Here is a 19,470-nt window from a genome sequence, read left to right as displayed (position 1 = left end):
ATCAGGTCCAGATTTTGAGAAAAACGAGGTCAAAGTGACAAAAAATAGCGTTTTACAACATTTGAGAAGCCCTCCACTTAGGCTTAAATTAAATCTAGAACTCTCTACTACTATAACTGATCATCAAGTTAAGGTGCACGGATCGTATTTTCAGGGACAGCCGTCGAGAGTTCTAGCTTTAATTTAAGCCTAAGTGGAAGGATATATCGCGCTTTGTTTCTTTGCTAAATTTTCTCAAATATAACCCTTTGAGTTTTTAAATAATACCGTTATATGGGAAGTGGGCGCATTTGTGGGCGGTTTTTTTATATTACCACTTTATACTAGTATTCACTAAAGAAGCTTGTGTTCAAAATTCGAAGGCTCTAGATACATTTTTACGGTATATTGCCATCTTTTTCGTGATTTCTCGCACTGTGGACGGCCGCCTCAGAATTCGGTTCAAAAACGCCCTATCTCAGCACATTTTCAATATATCTTCAGCTGAGATAGGTCGTTTCCGAGCCGAATTCTGAAAGAGGATAAAATTCTGAAATGGGGCATTCTTGAAAAGTTTTCTGAGATAGGGCGTTTCCGAACTGGCTGCCGAGATAGGACGATCTTCCACTCAAGTGTCCATATGTAATACAAAATTGGACTTCAATTAAAATAAAGTATATTAAAATAAAATACATTGAATTAAAGTGAGGCAAATTAAACTAAATTTAATATAATTTCAATACATTAAATGAAACTAAATTAAATTAAACTAAACTAAATTTAAAAGGAAATCGTACCATGTTATATATATTTGTTATATCTATCATGGAGCATAGTACAACAAATTTAGAAAGCTAGTGTTGAATCTCCAAATTCCCTACGAATTGCCCCTCAGCATCCTTTATATTTTAACTTTTCCATCCTTCTCACTCTACTTTCAGCTCAGAATTTATAATTGTTCGTGCTGCTCCAACTCATGTACATATGCATGTATGTACATCATGGTCGTGTTCGACAGGTCGTAAACTCTTTTATGTTCCAGGCATCAACTACGCGGGTCGTAATTTTGTTGACTGCGAACTTCTTCAAAAATGCCAAATATTACATTTTGCCACGGCTTAAGGCATACGAAGAATGCAACAACAACCAAGCACACAGACAGTTATTATCAAATGTTTGTGTGCCCCGAAAGGACGACAAGGAAGTATGGGATGGAAGGTACCACGAAATGAAATGAAGTTTTGGAACGCGTAGTATAATGTGTATAAATTACATACACACTTATGTACGTATGCATGTACATCTGTATATAAATGCGTATTTGTATATACATACATATGAAAGCGTATATGCAGCAGCGTGGGTAAAGTCTAACGACGGCTGCTTTAACCAATGCGTGCGTAGGTGGGTGTCTTGGCTTATTTTAATTGGATTTAGGGATGGGTGGAGAATGAAATTTTTTGGCAGAAAGGTGAAGGGGAAAACTGCAGACCAAAGATCCAGGGCAATATACGAAACGACTGATTTCTTATGTGTTTTGATGCTCCAAGACAATTGGATATGTAATTGTGTGTCGATTCGAGCACGGGCTATTGGACATTGCGTGCAGAGTGTCTGTGTACGAAAGTTGAATTTCTTAACGCACAAATCATTATGAGTTTTGACAATGCGAGTAAAACTTGTCTGGAAGCCAAGCTCAGGGCAGGACATCAATTGCAACAGAATTATATGAAAATCAAGTAAATGCAGAGAGAGTAATTCGATATCCATTATTGTCCTTATTGAGAAAAAAACAATTTTGTGGCTTATGAAGGTTAAACAGAGCAGCAACCAAGTCGCCTCACCCCTCACTTGATAATTATGTTGTGAAAATATTTATTTCGAGTACGACTATGTATGTAGTGTAGTGGTATAATATATTTAGAGGAGTGTTTCCGATACATTGCGCGGACTCACAATAGCACACACACGTACACATTCACACCCATTGTAATGCTAAGCGCGAAATATTAAAATTTTTTTCTCTACACAAAAAACTAAATTGCGCGCGTGCTGTCTGCCGATTTGTGATTCATTTGTCACGTTGCTTGCCTTACTGCTTTTTAATGCATTTATGGAGTTTTTTCGCAATACATACTCCTTTTTGCTTTCTCACTCTTCTTTTGCTATTTTTTAGCCTTCATTTATGAACTTTGGTACTAAAATTTCCTGTGTGGGCAAAGTTTAGTTTTACAACTTAGTTCGTATACACACCGCTTATTCGCTTGGCACTTATTTTTTAATTCACAATTTTAACATTTTCCACTAGATATGTATGTATTGCATTGCTACTATCATCAACATTTTACGCGACACTTCTATGATATACAATTTTTGGTATCCTTTTTCCACATGTATGTATCCTCCTATTCTCCCTACACTACTCCATACTAAACTATTCGCCGCTTAACGAGTGAACGCCGCTGAACGCACCGCCGACTGACGCACTCGAATGAACTTTCTGAATTGAAAAGCACCAGCGTGAGAGCCGAGCTCCCAAAGCGAATCAGCCCGAGTGAAAAACAATTCTAACGAATTTACGAAATTCGAAAAGGAAAACGAAACGAAATTGAACCTCAGCACAATGCTCTGCAGAAAGTTTCCTTAATTCGAATGCATGCACGTGTGCGGGTGGTGGTATGCGCTGTCATTATGTTAGGAGTAAAAAGCTTCCAAATTTAGGAAAACCAATTTCTGTAGCAATGCTACGGTATAGATATTCTCGCAGTTTAAGAAAGTATGTACATATGGGGACGCGTTATTTTGTAAGTACCCTGCAGTGAAATCCCAAACTAGTCAGGAAAAATACTAGTTTACAACTAGACCAAACTTGTACCAAGTATAAAACAATTTATTCATGTCCTGTTTTATTTGACTTCGACAGTTTAATACAATTAATTAAATTAAGAATATTTAATAACTGCTTGAATTATTTATTTATTTAATTCTTACCCAAATCTCAAATTTTAAACATTAATTATTACTTTAATAAGTTTTTTAAAATAATAGACTGAAATGTGCAAAGTTAAATCAATTTATTTTAATGAAAACTTTTATTTTTATATTAGTTCACTAAAAATTATCTAAAGAATTCATTTTATTTTTGACTAAAACGTTTTCTTTTGCATATTCAATATTATTAAAAAAGATAAAAATATAGTATTAATTGTACCTGAAACCGTTTACTTTTAATGACATTGAATGAAAAATGCATTTAAATTTATATTCGAAAGTTTGAAATATCTATGTATTTATTTTAGCTTTTAATTAATACTCAAAAAATTTCACACTTATTATTGGCAAATTTAAGGCTGCTAAATAAAAATGTGTAATATATTAAAGTGTACTTAATCAAACGTTTTTTATTGTATATTCATGAATTCGTTTTATTTTTTGACTCCCAAAGGAGTGGTTTTGGTCCATAATTAAACTAGTATTTTTCTTTCTATTTTGAACTAGTATGAGATTGGTATATTTCTGACCGAAATCTGACAATTGCTATCGTTTAGGACATCCTGTTAGAAATACCAGTTGATTGCATGGAAAAAAGATAGTTGGCTGACTAGTTGAGCATGCGGTTCATACTAGTTGTGAGGTAGTTTACAACTAGTTCATTTGACTACAGGGTGCATACATATGAGTATACATATGTACATACATACAGTGGCAATTAAAATTAAGTAAAAACGCACCACAATTTCAACGACTATTTGAATAACTCTTCCTTACCACTTTTATCGCATTTATTCTTTTAAGTTCCACCGAAAATGCCGAACCCGGTTTGTCTGCATACCAAACTTGACAAGGGATGACGGAAATTCGTTCCAAAATAAATCATCTTACCAACCTGTCGGAAAAATCAACCAACACCAACACCACCTTTTGAAGTTCAAACCACAGAGCCGATAATTCATAAATCATAAATAGATGAAAAAACATTTTTTCGTCCTCCGAAAATTCGTTTAGGGTGGCTTTCTTCCTTTCTATTTATAAATATGAACAAAATATTATTTAATAAATACAAGAAATGTTTTTCGTAAGTAAAATAAATCGCTGCATTATAGTCACCAGTTTCCCATTGCTATTTAATCGAACTCAATTAATATGGGGAGAAACAATGTTTAAGCACAGCTGAATATACATAAACATTTATTTAAGTTTACGACATACAATAGTACGACACTTGCGACAACTTTGTGAATACCACAAATATTGTCAAATCGGTAATAACTAGTAAGTAGCGCTTTGGACGTAAGTTTTCCTTTAAGGGGTCTACAGCTTTTGCAAATTTCAGAAAAAAAACAAATGTATTTACAAAAACCATAAATGCATTTCAGAAAAGGTCGAATGAATTTCGTAAAAGAGCAAACGTGTTTCTGAAAATCTCAAATGTATTTCAGATATTCCAATTGTAAATCAGAAAACCCCACATTTATTTCAGAAATGCGCAAATGTATTTCAGAAAAAGCCAAATGTGTGTGACCATGAGGTCAAGGTTCAGGAATGGTATTTTCAGGGATAGTATTCGATAGCTTTAATTCAAGTGTAAGTGGAAGATTCTATCACCTTCTGTTTATTTGCTACAGCTTCTAAATATGGCAAAAAACGTGATTGTTTGACCCTTTGACCTGGTTTTTTTTCAAAAATCTGGAGCTGATGGAAACTTTATATTTACGAATTCGTAATCAGCAAAAAAAAGTCCACCAAAACAGCTTTAACATTTGCTACACTAAATTTTTTTCCATTTTTGTTGGCCTGTGTTATTTCATTTCTAAAGTGTGTGTTGTTATGTAATAAAAAATATTATCTGTTAAATTAGAATCAATAAATGAACGAACGAAAAAGGACACTGAAGATGGCACGACGCCGAAACCGGTTTGTCTGCAAACCAAGATTGACAAGGGGTGACTACAGAGTCGGAAAAATCAAGCAACACCAACTTACAAATAAGGCCAGTCTCAGAACCAACATACTTTTCACCACAAACATATGTATGAACTACGTCTATTAAAAATAGAACAAAAAAGGACGCTGAAGATGGCACAACGCCGAAACCGGTTTGTCTGCAAACCAATTTTGACAAAATTTTTTGTCGGAAATTCGTTTCAAAATATATCATCTTAACATACTGTCGGAAAAATCAACCAACACCAACATATCAATAAATTTATTTGTATAGGTACTTACTGACTTTTTGCGTATTTTCTTTTTCTGCTTCCGCGTGTAAAGGCTTTCTTCATAATATTTAAATGATGGAATAAGTCAACGATACTTAAATCGACTTTTCTTGTCTTCTTCTTGTTTTTCTTTCCTTTTCTTGGTCCTTTCGCCGATTATGATTTTAACGGAAAACCGTTCCTTGAATGCCACAGATTCAGATCAGGAAAGCACGCGAAAAGTAGGGGTATTCTTGAAGTTTGCGAAATGTAAACGGGATCGAACCCGCATCATCGATGTGCAAAGTCATAAGCGCTAACCACTGACTATGGACACCTCGTAAACTCTTAAACACCTTTTAATTTTTTAACATTTGTAAGGAAATTAATAAACATTTCAAGCGGAAACGGGGATAAACACGTCCTTTATGTCATATCCATCGATTCAGTGGCAAAGTTTGATCTTGTTAAAAAATCTCCAAAGTAGATTTTGAAAATCGCACTGCTTTATATAGGCGGAAAATGGATTTAATTAAATTTTATTGTTTTTTTTTATATAAATATAAACTTTTAGGGGGTAGTTGCGATAAATATAACGCTGGCGAGTTTTCGTCGCTGAATCTTATTTGCAATGATGTTATTAAGGAATCTAAGTATGGGATATGGTTTGCTCTATGTTTTTGTCGATCAACTATTTATACGCGGGAGACTTAATTCAATATTCAAGGTTTCAGTTGTATTCGTGCTGACTCCAAACTCTTGCCAGAGTTATTGTCAATATACTGCTTGTGTGCTTTTATTATTGTTATGATTTGTGTAACATGCTCTGCGTACTTAATTACATTCGGGGTTTCTTACGTTGGCCACTGAAAATTTGGTTACATAATATTTTTCAACGAAATATCTACATATATTCACAAATAGCAAAGTTATTGCAAAAATTCTCAAATAACCCAAAAAATACAAACTTCAAAAATTGGAGGGTAATGTAGTATATATGGTTCAGATAATGCGGTATACATACTGTACCACATAACGATAAGGCAGCTGTTATCGCCTATTTCATATTGTCTTGGGTCCACTTACGAATTTCTGCTATTATGGTATCTACAACAAAAGGGGTGTTCAAGTAATTAAAAATTTATGTGTAGAGGGTAATGTGGTAAAGCATTAAGCAACTTCTTGTATACCAAAATGGCGGATTTTCCAAATTTTCAAAAAACCTCATATAAAATCTACAAATCATAAATTTTCATTATCCGAGACTTGATAAATGAAATACAAAACTTACTTTTGCAATATTAACACTTTTTTCTTTCTAAATAAATTTTTTAAACAAATAAAGTTTTTTCGTGCAGAAAAAAAATGTAAAATACGGGAACTCATGTTTTGTGCGACTTAAAGGAAACCAACTGGTTTTACTTCCTTTCTGTATGATAACCCTGCCTATTCTTAGTCTTCACATGTTAACGTGATAACAGACGTTGTAGACTATTTAGAATTTAAGATAGGCGACTGAACCACATAACACTCCTATACCACAATATCCGACGTTCCTTAGGGTTATGTCGCATAGGACACTTTTGTAAAGTATTCAATTCTGAAGAAACCCCTCCATTGGCCATGATTATACCACCAAATGCGTCTGATCTGTAGAAATTTTATGAAAAAAATTAAATTTTATCAGACTTATCATGAGTTTCACTTTCCCCGAACCAGATCACTTTTCACTTGTGGTTTCTATGGATTTACTATGGGCGGATGACAACTTTTCGGAGGAATTTTTTTCGGGCGAAACTCAGGATAAGGCATTACGTGTACTTAAAACGGAGAATCTTTGCACTCCTTGGTCGATATTAATATCCAGTTCTGGCAAAATATATTTTTTATTTTCACTTTTATTTCAACATATTTTGATTAAAAGAAAAATAAAATATTTCACACAAACAACAAAAAATATAATCGATAATTGCATGAGGCTATTGCCTGAAAATTTTAAAATGCACTTAGTGGCATTGTGCTACTATGATAGACGGCCGAGTAATCATAGTCAACTTATGTACAGTAGACTGCATTACTCCCCATACAAAAAAGCGGTACTTTTTTCCCACTGGAATTATAAAATCTATTATATTTTAAGACTTCCACCAAAATATCTCGTAAAAATATTAAGATTTACGATTTGATAATACCTCCAAAAATTGAGTTTTTTTAATAAAAACGGGTTTTCTTAGTATTTTTTGAAAAAATTACCTCAGATGACTGAACAGTTTAAAAAGTTTGCTTAAAAATATTGGTTATTTAAGCTTTTATTTAATATTTTAGTAGAAGTCTTAACCTAGTATGGTAGTCCCGCTGGAAAAACCGCAACTTTTTTGTTGAGGCAGCCTAATGTACAGTAGTCGAAAAATTTATAGCCGCGCCATATTATAAATTTTAAGTTTTGAAATATTATTTTGCTGTTATTTAATTTTGGTTAGTTTTTTATAGTTCATTCTTTAACAGCATCTGTATAAATACAAGTTTAAAGACAGTGTCACACGATTGGGTATTTGCCGCCTACGCAGAAAAAGTTCTGCTCAAAATACTTCCGCCCCTTTTCCGGCGACACAGAAAGGAAAATTCTACTTAGTGAAGGTTATAATTCCTACACCCAAAAAAACTTCTCTTAATTGAAGAAAGACATTTCTTCAAAATGATAGACTACATCCACGGTTCCATATGTTCGTGTACGTTTTTCCACATTCCAAAGAAAAATTACGCATTCGGGAGAATTTTTTTCTCATTCGGAAGAATTTTCGACCTTTTCTTTGATCCAGGGATGGATTTTTGGTTCAGTGTAAGCGCAGCCGAAGGCCGCCTACGCAGAACGAAGTTCATTTTCATGTATGCACTATTTCGGTTTTTGTCATATGCATTACTTCGGGTTTGTGTCGAAACTGTGCATGTATGCATTACTTCGTTTTTCTCATATGCATTATTTCGGTTTTCAAACGAAAGTGTGCATATGCATAATTTCAGTTTTTCTAATATGCGTTATTGTGGTTTTCAACCGAAACTGTGCATATACGCATTATTTCGGGTTTTTCGTATGCATTATTTCGGTTTTTTCATATGCATTATTTCGTATGCACAGTTCCCATATGCACAATTCCAGGGTACCGGTCTCGTAAGGTGACGCCAGGAAAGATATTTCAAAACCTGTATTTATGCTCTGATTTTTTTCACATTTGGCAGGTTTAGTTGAAACGTAGTAAGGCAAAGATTTGAAAGAAATTGAACCGCTGGTGGCGCTGATGTCAAAAGAAAAAGTACGGTCGACATAAAATGTTTTCTTCCATTTTAAAAATCCGTTCAAGAACAATATTAACAAAAATTTTTAATGGAAATTTTAGTAACGTAACGCCAGATAACGTCATGTCAGATAATTCAGCTGATAAAACAGAAAAGATTTCTACATTTAAAAACTTGGAAAATAAACCTTAAACATTCAGCATTTAAGTTGCCACTCAATATGCAGTCCAGCATTACTCCAACATGTAAAATCATTATCTGGGATGAATGTACCGTGGCTCACAAAAAGTCGCTTAGAGCCTTCGATCAGACGCTAAAAGATCTGCGAGGTAATGATGAGCTATTTGGGGGAGCCCTTATTTTGCTGGCTGGTGACTGTTATGTAATGGGACTAGACTTTCTGTTAAAAATGTGTGCCCAATGTTACAGAAGCAACGGTCCTGAATAGTAAATCAAAAGGGGAAGACATTTTGATTCCATAAATTCATATGATACCAAGCAATATGCCGTTTGAATTCAAGCGTTTGCAATATCCTGCCCGCCTTGCTTTCTCAATGATAATAAATAAGTCACAAAGTCAAACACTTAAAGTTTGTGGATTAACCTTGGATAATCCATGTTTTGCGCATGTTTAGTTATACGTTGCATGTTCTCGAGTGGGACAGCCAAACAGAAATGGAAGAAGAAAAATTATAGTATATCCTAAAGCGTTAGAATAAAATACTGCTTTAATATAACAACTAAATTATACTCAACGGCATAGCAACGCGGGCTGGGTTTTTGTTAGTTGTTTACAAAAATCTTAAAAGTGAAAACTCTCACTGTTGGTCATTTTTCTAAGAGCTCCCAAAGGACCTATAGGGGACCAAGGCGGTCGACAGGGTGTATTTTTATAAATGGCGGTTTATGCCCTCTCCTTTCGCCCCTGCCCCTTTAGCCGCCACCTATGTACATATGGGATGCTGGCATTTGCACGATATATCGTACACATTTTTTGCAGCTTTTGGCGATTTTTAATTTTTTATTGGAACGTTGTCACATCTCAAAAAGTGAATCTCATATTCAAGGGATCTTTTGTGTTTTCAAAATAAAATCTTTGAAAAATCAAAACAAAACAATTGTTTATATATCTACATATTTGCATTTTTATCAGACCCTCTGATTAAAAAATTCGTCTTACAATGTCATATTAGCAGCCAAGAATGCTCAAAATCATAAAAATCAATATCCATTCGTCGCCCCTATGCCAGAAACATGATTGTGTAAATTTTAAAATTTTGGGAAATCAAGTTTGAAAGTTTTTTTTACGAGACTTACCTCTACATTGGCGGCCGCTGTGGTGTAGTGGTAAGCAATGCGCGCTTTCACTACGCAGCACCTGGGTTCAAACCCTGGTCAAAGCAACATCGCAAAAAAAATTTAGAAAAAAGGTTTTTTCTTAACCGCGGTCGCCCCTCGGCAGGCAATGGCAAACCTCCGAGTATATTTCTGCCATGAAAAACAGCTTCTCATAAAAATAAAAGCCCCGGTCGGAGTCGGCGTATGTGACAACATCAAGGCGCACGCCACAAATCGGAGGAGAAGCTTGGCCAAACACTAACATATGTGTAAGCGCCAATATTGTATTGTTATTATTAACTCTACATTTTATTCTATTAAAATTGTAAAATATGTGGCTTCCATGTACGCATGGTGGTCTGGGTTTTGGTATAACACAGATTATATGTCATAGAACATTCAAAGTATAATCAAGTCAAGCCAATAGCTCAAAACTGATAAATTTGCACATTCATGCTTCTGGCATAAGGGTGACGCATTCTTAGCTTTTATTCACTTTTTATACAAGTTTTTGGATAAAAAAATAAGCAACTCATCAAAAAAGTGTTCGATATATCGTACAAATGCTGGGAAAGGTTGCTGGTCTGCTATGGTGTTATACATAAATATGTATATAGATACATTAGATGTAATAACTTTGCAAGACTGCTGTGCATCGCAAAAATATTTTCTATGCCAAAAATGTAATATTCATTTATCTATTGAAAAATACTTAAGAATAGAAATATAATTTAAGCTGAAAATGCGTTTTTTTACCAAAAAAGCCACAACGGGTGCGTTCAGAAATGCATCAAGCCAAAGCATCAGAGTCTTTTATTTCTAAACTATAATTAATGGAAATATCTCATATGCGCAACTAAGTTCAAATTCGGCTTTTAACCGTGGTTGCGCATCTTTGACATTTCCATCAAGTATAGTCTAGAAATAAAAAAGACTGATGCTTTGGCTTGATGCATTTCTGAACGCACCCAACTATTCCTTTCCCTAACTTTGTATGACATATCGTACGAATTTCAATGAGCTGTAGACCATTATAATTTTATTATTATTTTAGACAAAGTTAGTTTTGATATTTTTGGAAGCCTAGTTTAGAAAATGGTATCAAAGGGATATGGGCGAATCCGAGAAATAGTCAACCAAAATCGCAAAAAATGCATGCAATTCGAATTCTGCATATTCTTATTTCATATTTCTTTTCAGATTTATTTGAGAAATCTGATTTGCCACTCTTACTTTTTGAAACAGAGCTCTAAATAGCATTGATTAAAACACTTTATCTTTTAATAAAATACAACAATATCGCTTTAAAAAAAAATCAATTTTTTCAACGGAAAAAAGAGTAACGTCCGTAACGTAACGTCCCGAACGCACATATACAATTGTTTTAAAGTTAATCCAACCTTTAGTTTGCTTTTATATCACTTTTTGTAAACTTTACTATTTTCTCTTCAAAGAATTTTTGTAGATCGTGCTCTCCATGCATGACAATTTGCGCAAATCGGTTGACTTTGATGGTCATATCAAAATCGCTTCCTTTTAAGTAACGGCCGAACATAAATTTCGAAGGCAAATACACCGACATTAACACAAATTAAAATTTCCTATAAACCCTCCCTTAAACCACAAAAAATTGTTAACTTATAATGTCTTTGGCTGCAAAAAAGTTAAAAGAAACGTCCAAATATAACGTCCGCAACGCTAGGATTTGCCCATATAGCAAAGTTTCTTCCCACACTTTATACTTTTCCTGCAACTAAATCTGTTATAGTTGATTTCCACCAAGCTTTAACTGCAGTTTATGCCTACTGAAAAAAAAATTACAACTGGAAGGTGGTAATTCCACCTATTAAGCAGAAGCAAACGAAAGGCAAAAGTTAAGAAATGAACCTTGCCTGTTACTCCATGTTAAAATTAATGGCACATATCTGAGCTCTTAACTGCAGTTAAGCCTTTGGTAGAAATAGGCTATTAAACCGTTTGCCTGAATTCTAATAAAACTCTAAAAGAAACTATATTCAAAATACAATCCACAACCGTATTACTTTGCATTTAATACACCATCTCCTTCGAGCTAATGTCCCACTATTTAATCATTGAATGATATTATATTAATTACTGCATATATATATACATGCCCGTATCTCTAAAATTTAGATTCTAAATGTGCATACTTACGTATATACATACAAACATAAACACATTAATACTATCATATGATTACGTATCAGTGTGAATTGCCGCATCCATGGTTTGAGCTATTAAATACTATGAAGTTATTGAAATCGTTGGTTATTACCTGCAATGAGGCACAAGGTGAAAAACATCATTAAAAAATGCTTTTTAAGTGATAAAAAATGGAAGCAAACACAGCAAGCAAGCCCTATATACATATTCAAGTACACACCTACATACATCAGTGCCCATGCATACATACATATGTACATATCGTCGTTTAAAGTACAAAACCGCGTATCAAGAAAATGCAAAACCGCGTATGTGAGGTTGCATAAATTATTTTTTAGAGAGTAAAAACACACATATTTCAAAGTGGTTATCTATTTTATAAAGAAATCGCATTTCTGGCTAATATATTTCAGGACGAATGGATAAGGATTGAGCCAAGAGCTTGTGTAAGCAAATCCAATTTTTGGCAGCCAATGTCAGTTACGCGGTTTTGCAGAATGACGATACGCGGTTTTGTACTTTAAATGACGATATGTATACTTAACATATGACTTATAAGCTGCGAAACAATAATAAAAGAGATGAAATGGCTGTCACTTGCAAACACACAAACACTATTAGAATAAGGGCACACTTATGTATGTATGGATACCCAGCCAGCAGAGAAATGTACGTTTTGCGCTTTTCGTACATCTTTCGTATCCTGGAATGTATAGAAGTCGAATTAATTTTTTTTTTTTTGTTTTAATTTTTAGATAATAATCTTATCTGAAACAATAATTGTAAAATACATACATACATATTTATGTATTCAAACTGAACGTTGGAAAACTTTTTACGTATTCTGGCAGTAGCTGAGTGCGTAGTTTGCTACCATTGTTATCTTTCTGCTGATCTCAGGTTCAAGTGCCGTCAAACACAACACATTAAAATAGTATAAAAAGAATTAACGATTAAATACATACACGCTTATTCTTTGTGTGTTTTTAGAAATTATGAAAATCATCGGTGAAATCAGAATAAAAGCGTTTTCGACGAAAAATTTAATCAGAAAATTTTCAGCAAACAGCCGAAATCCCATCCGTTTCACAACCATTTTTGTACCTTTCTAAACATACATACATACATACGTTTCGGATGAACGCTTTATTGGGAGAACGTATCCGAAAAAAACAAAACATTTTCGGATACGTTTCCGGATATTTTGCTGGCGGGGTAATTATGTACACATTTACGTCTATATTAAGTAACTACCTGACAGGTACAGGCACTTACAGACATACAGAAAAGTGGTTTTTACTCAAATGCATATGTACATGCATATGTATATGCATATATAATTTCATATGTATATACATATATACATTAGGGCGATCCAAATTGTTTTCCAGCAAGCCTCCAGAGCTAAAGAATATTCAGAAAACGGAGAATCATATTTTTATCGGCTAAAAATATTTATTTTTAACGCTTTTATAAGCAATTCTACAAAAAAATATAGTTTCCATATAAGGATGTAAAATCATAGAAGTAAACTAGTTATAAGGGAAACTTCCGGCGGCACGGTTAAATATTAACGGAAATGGAAAATACGGGTTGCTTATTTTCAATATTTTTCAGGAGCGAGAAAATTCCAAAAAGGGTAGATATCCTGTGTATTTTGAGACCACCTTAATGTACAAACATGTGATATGTAATATTAGACAAATACCAGCACAAGGGTAGTGAACTCGTACTTCAAAATAAAAATGGAAAATGTCTACCCGCAAAATGTGGGTCATTTCCATCATAAAAATAGCGCCCACAAACACACAACAACGCCAACGACAAGAATCAAAGAGTAATACTATAAGTAGCGTCCACATACACAGAAGCATTTATACATGTTTATATATGTACATTAATACAAGTGTATATATGAACATAATCCGACTGTGCAAAAAAGTATAGCCTACTGTAGAAAACCTGTGCAGCAGAACTGGCACTATCTCCTCAGGTAGACACAAAGGGTGACTAGTTTTTCAGTAGTTCAAACGAGATTCCAATGGCTATGTATTTAGATATGAGTCCACAGAAACAAATTTTATTCTCCTTCATTGAAATTGAAAACAAAGTAATTTAAGCAAAAAACTTTTTTAAGGCAAGCTTTTATTAATTTGGTTAATAAAAAGGGACGCCTGCAGCACTTAACACCCAAGTGTTTTTTGGGGCTATTTCCTTCTTTCGAAATATTTCGACTCCTGCGCCACCTATCGGGCAATTTTTTTGTGTGGAATTATTCCTTTTCATGCACGTAATATACATTCAAAATATGAACTATACCGGACCCTAAATATGGATTTTTCAAATATTTCGACACCTGTACCACCTATCGGATTAGTTTATCTTTCCTATTGCATTTCCATCGAGTTCTGAGTTAAGTTTGAAGTTTCGAGTCGCTAGCTCAGCGTGAATTTGGTTAAAAATTTTTTGCAAGATTTGATTGCGCACAGTTGAAACATAATAAAAGCTTGTAATGGGTTTTTATTTATTTATGTAATATATTTTTTATTTATTTATTTTAAGCATTTGGTTAACTAGAAAAGGTACGATACATACATATTCACATACCTACTAGTAGAAGGATGAGGGGAAAAATAGCCACTGAAATATTTACCCACACTGGCAGTTTGGGGACAAAACTGTAATCATAGTGATGAGACAACGTAATGTCGAGACCACGCAATGAGCGGCAAAGCGGGGAGCGGTTGAGCGGCTGAGCGGCTTCAAATTAAAACATATGAAATATTATTGAAGTGGCCACGCACTGAGCGGCATTTTTGTATTGCGCGGCCTCGACCTTAGGATGTCAATACTCCAAGTGGAAATCCGCATTTCATCCAGGTTCTGTTAGAGGATCCGAACCCCGGCGTTCCGATCGCTTTCACAGCACAAGTAAAATGCACTGGGGATGCAAACTTTCCAACCGCAAAGTATCATCAAAGTATTGGCATCAGATGTGTATGTTAAAAATCACGTGCCGAGAGGTTAGATTTGCCTAATCATTCTCTGTCGCTAAACGAAACCCAAATTTATTAATTTAAGCAGTGACGAACTTACGAATTAAATGTAAACTTTATCGTACCTTTTCCTCTTTGTAAACGTTTATAAATTATTTTGGAGGTAAAGCCGAGTGCAGTATTCTGATACCTGAGCATGCTTGAGTGACATCAAGGAGAAATGGCTTTCGGGCTAATGCTAGGGTCATCCCCATCCCGATAAAATATTGGGGAGACTTGAAAACGCGCGCTCGCTTCGTCAACATTCAGTCGACTGCATAAGCTAAATCAACAAATACCGATTCAGAAGTGAGAGCTCAAGGATAACGCATTCTCCTCCAACATCTCCAAGCTACACATGTATATACATTAGACCGCATCAACAAAAAAACTTGCGGTTTTTCCGCCGGGGTTACAAAATTTATTATATTTTAAGACGTCCCCCAACGGAAAAATATTTAGATTTAAGCGAGCTGGACCGATTTGAAAATACCTCCAAAAATTTATTTATGAATAAAAATAGTTTATTAAAGAACTTTTTGAAAAAAGTCCGCTCAGATGACAAATTAGATTAATCTTAAAAAATCTGCATAAAAATATTTGAAAATCTTTATTGAATAATTTATTGAAATAAAGATTTCGTTTAAAAGGAATAGGAAGTTCCCTAACCTGATTTAATTGAACTTTTAAAACCAATCTAAAATAGGATTAAAATAATTGATAATAAAATTAATTTTACTGGAAAACAAAGCGTGGGGTGCTTAAATTTTGTAGTCCTGCTATTGATAATACTCAGTATTACTAAACACCCTACGTTTTGTTTTCCGGTAAAATTACTTTTATTGTCAATGAAATCTGTATTTCTATAATTTTTTTTTTTACTTTTTAGTCCATATTGTAATAAAAGCGAGTTTTTTGTTTTTTGCGGCCACCTCTTCGCGTGACCTCTAAGGATTTGGATGAGAATTGAAGAGATTGAAGTTCTAGATAACTTTGTAACGAAATTTTTAATGAACAAAAATGTTTTTGTTCCTTCATTTTAGGGGTTTTAATTATCCTGGAGTGCCAGCCACTGTCGAAATTCGACCGTACTTCTAGTTTTTTAAGACCCCTAGAAAGGTTAAGCCGTCGTTTAACTTATAATGTACAAAATTACTTGCCGGAAAATCTCCTTCTTTCGAACTAAACCTTAACTTAAAATTTTTATATCTTTGAAGGTCGTTGGCAGGACTTGGAATATAACCGATACATTCCAGTTTGTCGATAAATTTCGATAATTTGATACATATCGATAATTCAATGAATTTCAAGAACACTAAAATCCCTAAACACAACAATAAATATCGATAACTTTATAAATTTCATTAACTTGACAAATTTCGCTAACCGATACATTTTTATAGCTCGATATCTATCCGCAAATTTTGACAACTAATTTTCTGCGTCTATAAATTTCGACAACTCAATTAACATTGGTCAACTTCAATAATTTTACACGTTGTTATAACTCAATAAATAAGGATAACTTGATAAATTTCGCTAACTATAACCTTAGTCCCCTTATTAGCACTTTTTTGTTAAATTGATACCACATATATTAGAAGCACTTGTTTCCGTTGCAACTATTTCAGTGCGCATCATTGCCCATTTACTCCCAACCAACGAATCGCCGCTAAAGAAGCTTCACTTCGAAAATACAATACATTTGCTTACCCTTTCAGTTACCCTAACCCTTAAATACATATTTCTCACTGTCTCCATTTTCGTCTTTGTCTTCACTTTTGCCTTTTCTTTCTTTTTTTCATCTTTATCATTTATTTCGTCATCTTCATATTTATCTTTATTTCAAAGCTTTGTTTCAAATGCGAAGTGAAACAACATGCGAAACATGTCAAATTGAACATGTTGCAGCAACATCTAAACACAAATAATGAAATGTTTAGACGACCGTTTTGCCTGTAATTTTCAACTAATTTAAAACCATAAAGACTCTGTTCATCTAGGGAAAAATGCCTTTCCAATGGTGTTCTTGGTTTTGAAATCGGTTCGGTAGAATCGCCAAATGAACGGAGACAAAATTTATGTTAGCGTATTAATATATACTAGAGTGCCAGTTACTGTCGAAATTCGACAGTTTTTCTAGTTTTAGAAGCCTTTGAGAGGTTTTCTAACTTAACACGTAGCAAAAGTTATACGGTACAAATTAACTAACCGGAAAATCTTCTGCTAAAACGTAACCCAATTTTTTTTTTTCTGAGAAGGTCTTTCGAGGACTTCGGCAGGACTTGGAATTGACCCGATACATTCAAGTTTATCGCTAAATTTCAATGATTTGATACATATCGATAGTTCGATGAATTTCAAGAACACTAAAATTCGATAACTCAACAAAATTCGTTAACTCGACCAATTTCGATAACTGTGAAATTCGAGGGCTCGATAAATTTCGATAACTCAAAAATGTAAAAACTTTGGATACCGTTATAAATTTTTACTTTTGACTTCTCCACATTTTTCGGAAACTATCTAAACATTTTGATAACTCGTTACACTCTGTTAAGACGATTTAATTCGATAAGCAGTGACAAAACGATAACCTTGAAATTTCGATAAATCGATATATTTTGAAAATTCCATAAACTTCGCTTCGTTGGACCAACCAATTTCAGTAGGTCAATAATTATCGATAACTCTGTAAGTTGAAAGAACTCCATGCATTACGACACCGCGATAAATTTCCTTAAGTCTATAAATAATGATAATTCAATAAATATCGATAACTTGATACATTTCTTTAACTTGACAAATTTCGTTAATCCCACACGTTTTTATAGCTCGATAACCATCCGTAAATTTGGACAACTAAGTTTCTGTGTCTATAAATTTCGATAACTCAGTAAACATTGATCAGTTTGAATAATTCGATACGTTGTGATAACTTAATAAGCATGGATAAATTTCGATAATTATAAACTTCGATGATTCGATAAATTTCAATAACCTTTATGGCTGATTTTATTTCGATTCTTATCGGAAAATTTCAACTCTGTTAACCTAATTCTTTTGTACTTCTCATAGTCTCCATTTTCGCCTTATCTCAATTTTCGTTTTTATCTTCAGGTTGCTTTTTTTATCTTCATCGTTATCACTTGTTTCTTCATCTTCATATTTATCTTTATTTCAAAGTTTAATTTCAAATACGAACTAAAACAAAATGCGAAACGGCTTAAATTGAACAGGTTGCAAAAACAACCATACACAAATATGAACATTTTTAAACGACGATTTTCAACCAATTTCGAAACTATAAAAACTCTCCTCATCTACAGAAAATTACCTTTCCAACGGTGTTTTTGGTTTTGAAATCGGTAACTTTACCTTGGTCTTCATCTTTGTTTTTATCTTTCACATCTTTGCTTATATCCTTTTCTTTTTCTATTCACGTAGCGATGACGTGATAAGATGTGACGTCATTTTATGTTATGTGATAGGATGTCATGTCATGTGTTGTCATATCCTCTGATGTCTTGTCATATGATGTCATATCATGTGATGTCAAGTCATGTGATGTCATGTCATATAATGTGATGTCATATCATATGATGTCATGTCATGTGATGTCATGCCATATAATGTGAGGTCATATCATCTAATGTCATGTCACGTGATATCGTGTGATGTCTCTTCATATCATGTGATAAAATGTGATGTGATGTCATGTAATGTGATCACATTCCATGTTCCGATTAGTATATCGATAACCCTGTTGATAACTGTGTCGATAAAAATACCGATAACAATATCCATAAACATACAAAAAAATACAACGATTGTAAAATCGATTAATTCATCGATAAATATAACAATCATCAGTATCGAATATTGTACATATCGTTAACAATATAAATGACTAAATCGATAACAAAATCAATTATTTAATCGATTATTATACCCATAACAATATCCATTATTGTATCGATAACAATATCGATTATTATTTTATTATTATTTTATCAAATGAATATCGATTATTATATCGATAAAAATATCAAGTTTTATATCGATAACAATATCGATCTTCATCCTCATCCTTTTCTTCATATTTATCTTTATTTTTACATATTCCTCTTCACAATTTACTTTGATCTTCGTTTTTGCCTGTACCTCTTGTTTTTGTTTTTATTCTCAAGCCGCTAAACCGCTGAAAACCATTTCCATGTGCATTATTCCCCTAGAATTTGAAAATTTACTCCCAACCAACCAACCGCTAAAGAAGTTTAACTTCATAAATTCAAGAAATGTTTTTACCCTTTCAGTTACCCTAATTCTTATGTATCTGTCATTGTCTCCATTTTCGTCTTTATCTTCACTTTCGCCTTCATCGTTATCATTTATTTCTTCATCTTCATATTCATCTTTATTTCAAACAACATGCGAAACATGTC

At 33.7% G+C, this 19,470-nt stretch overlaps 1 protein-coding gene across 3 annotated transcripts in view; it reads right to left on the bottom strand.

Moving 5' to 3' along the window:
- LOC118738071 (rho GTPase-activating protein 100F-like) overlaps positions 1–19,470 on the bottom strand; it is a 206,717-nt gene that overhangs the window by 60,537 nt on the left and 126,710 nt on the right. Inside the window, exon 1 of one of the 3 annotated variants that reach the window (XM_036468981.1) lies at positions 2,076–2,490. The exons of 1 other annotated variant lie outside the window; for it this stretch is intronic. The gene's annotated coding sequence lies outside the window, so the exon portion shown is untranslated. Of the gene's footprint in view, positions 1–2,075; positions 2,491–19,470 lie in introns of those variants that run through there. One more of the 3 variants, XM_036468982.1, reaches the window with a different exon arrangement.

This window comes from Rhagoletis pomonella, unplaced genomic scaffold (assembly GCF_013731165.1).
Source record: "Rhagoletis pomonella isolate Grant_MI unplaced genomic scaffold, Rhpom_1.0 Rhpom_scaffold_00004, whole genome shotgun sequence".
Lineage (NCBI taxonomy): Eukaryota > Metazoa > Arthropoda > Insecta > Diptera > Tephritidae > Rhagoletis > Rhagoletis pomonella.
This window is presented reverse-complemented; position numbering and strand designations above follow the sequence as displayed.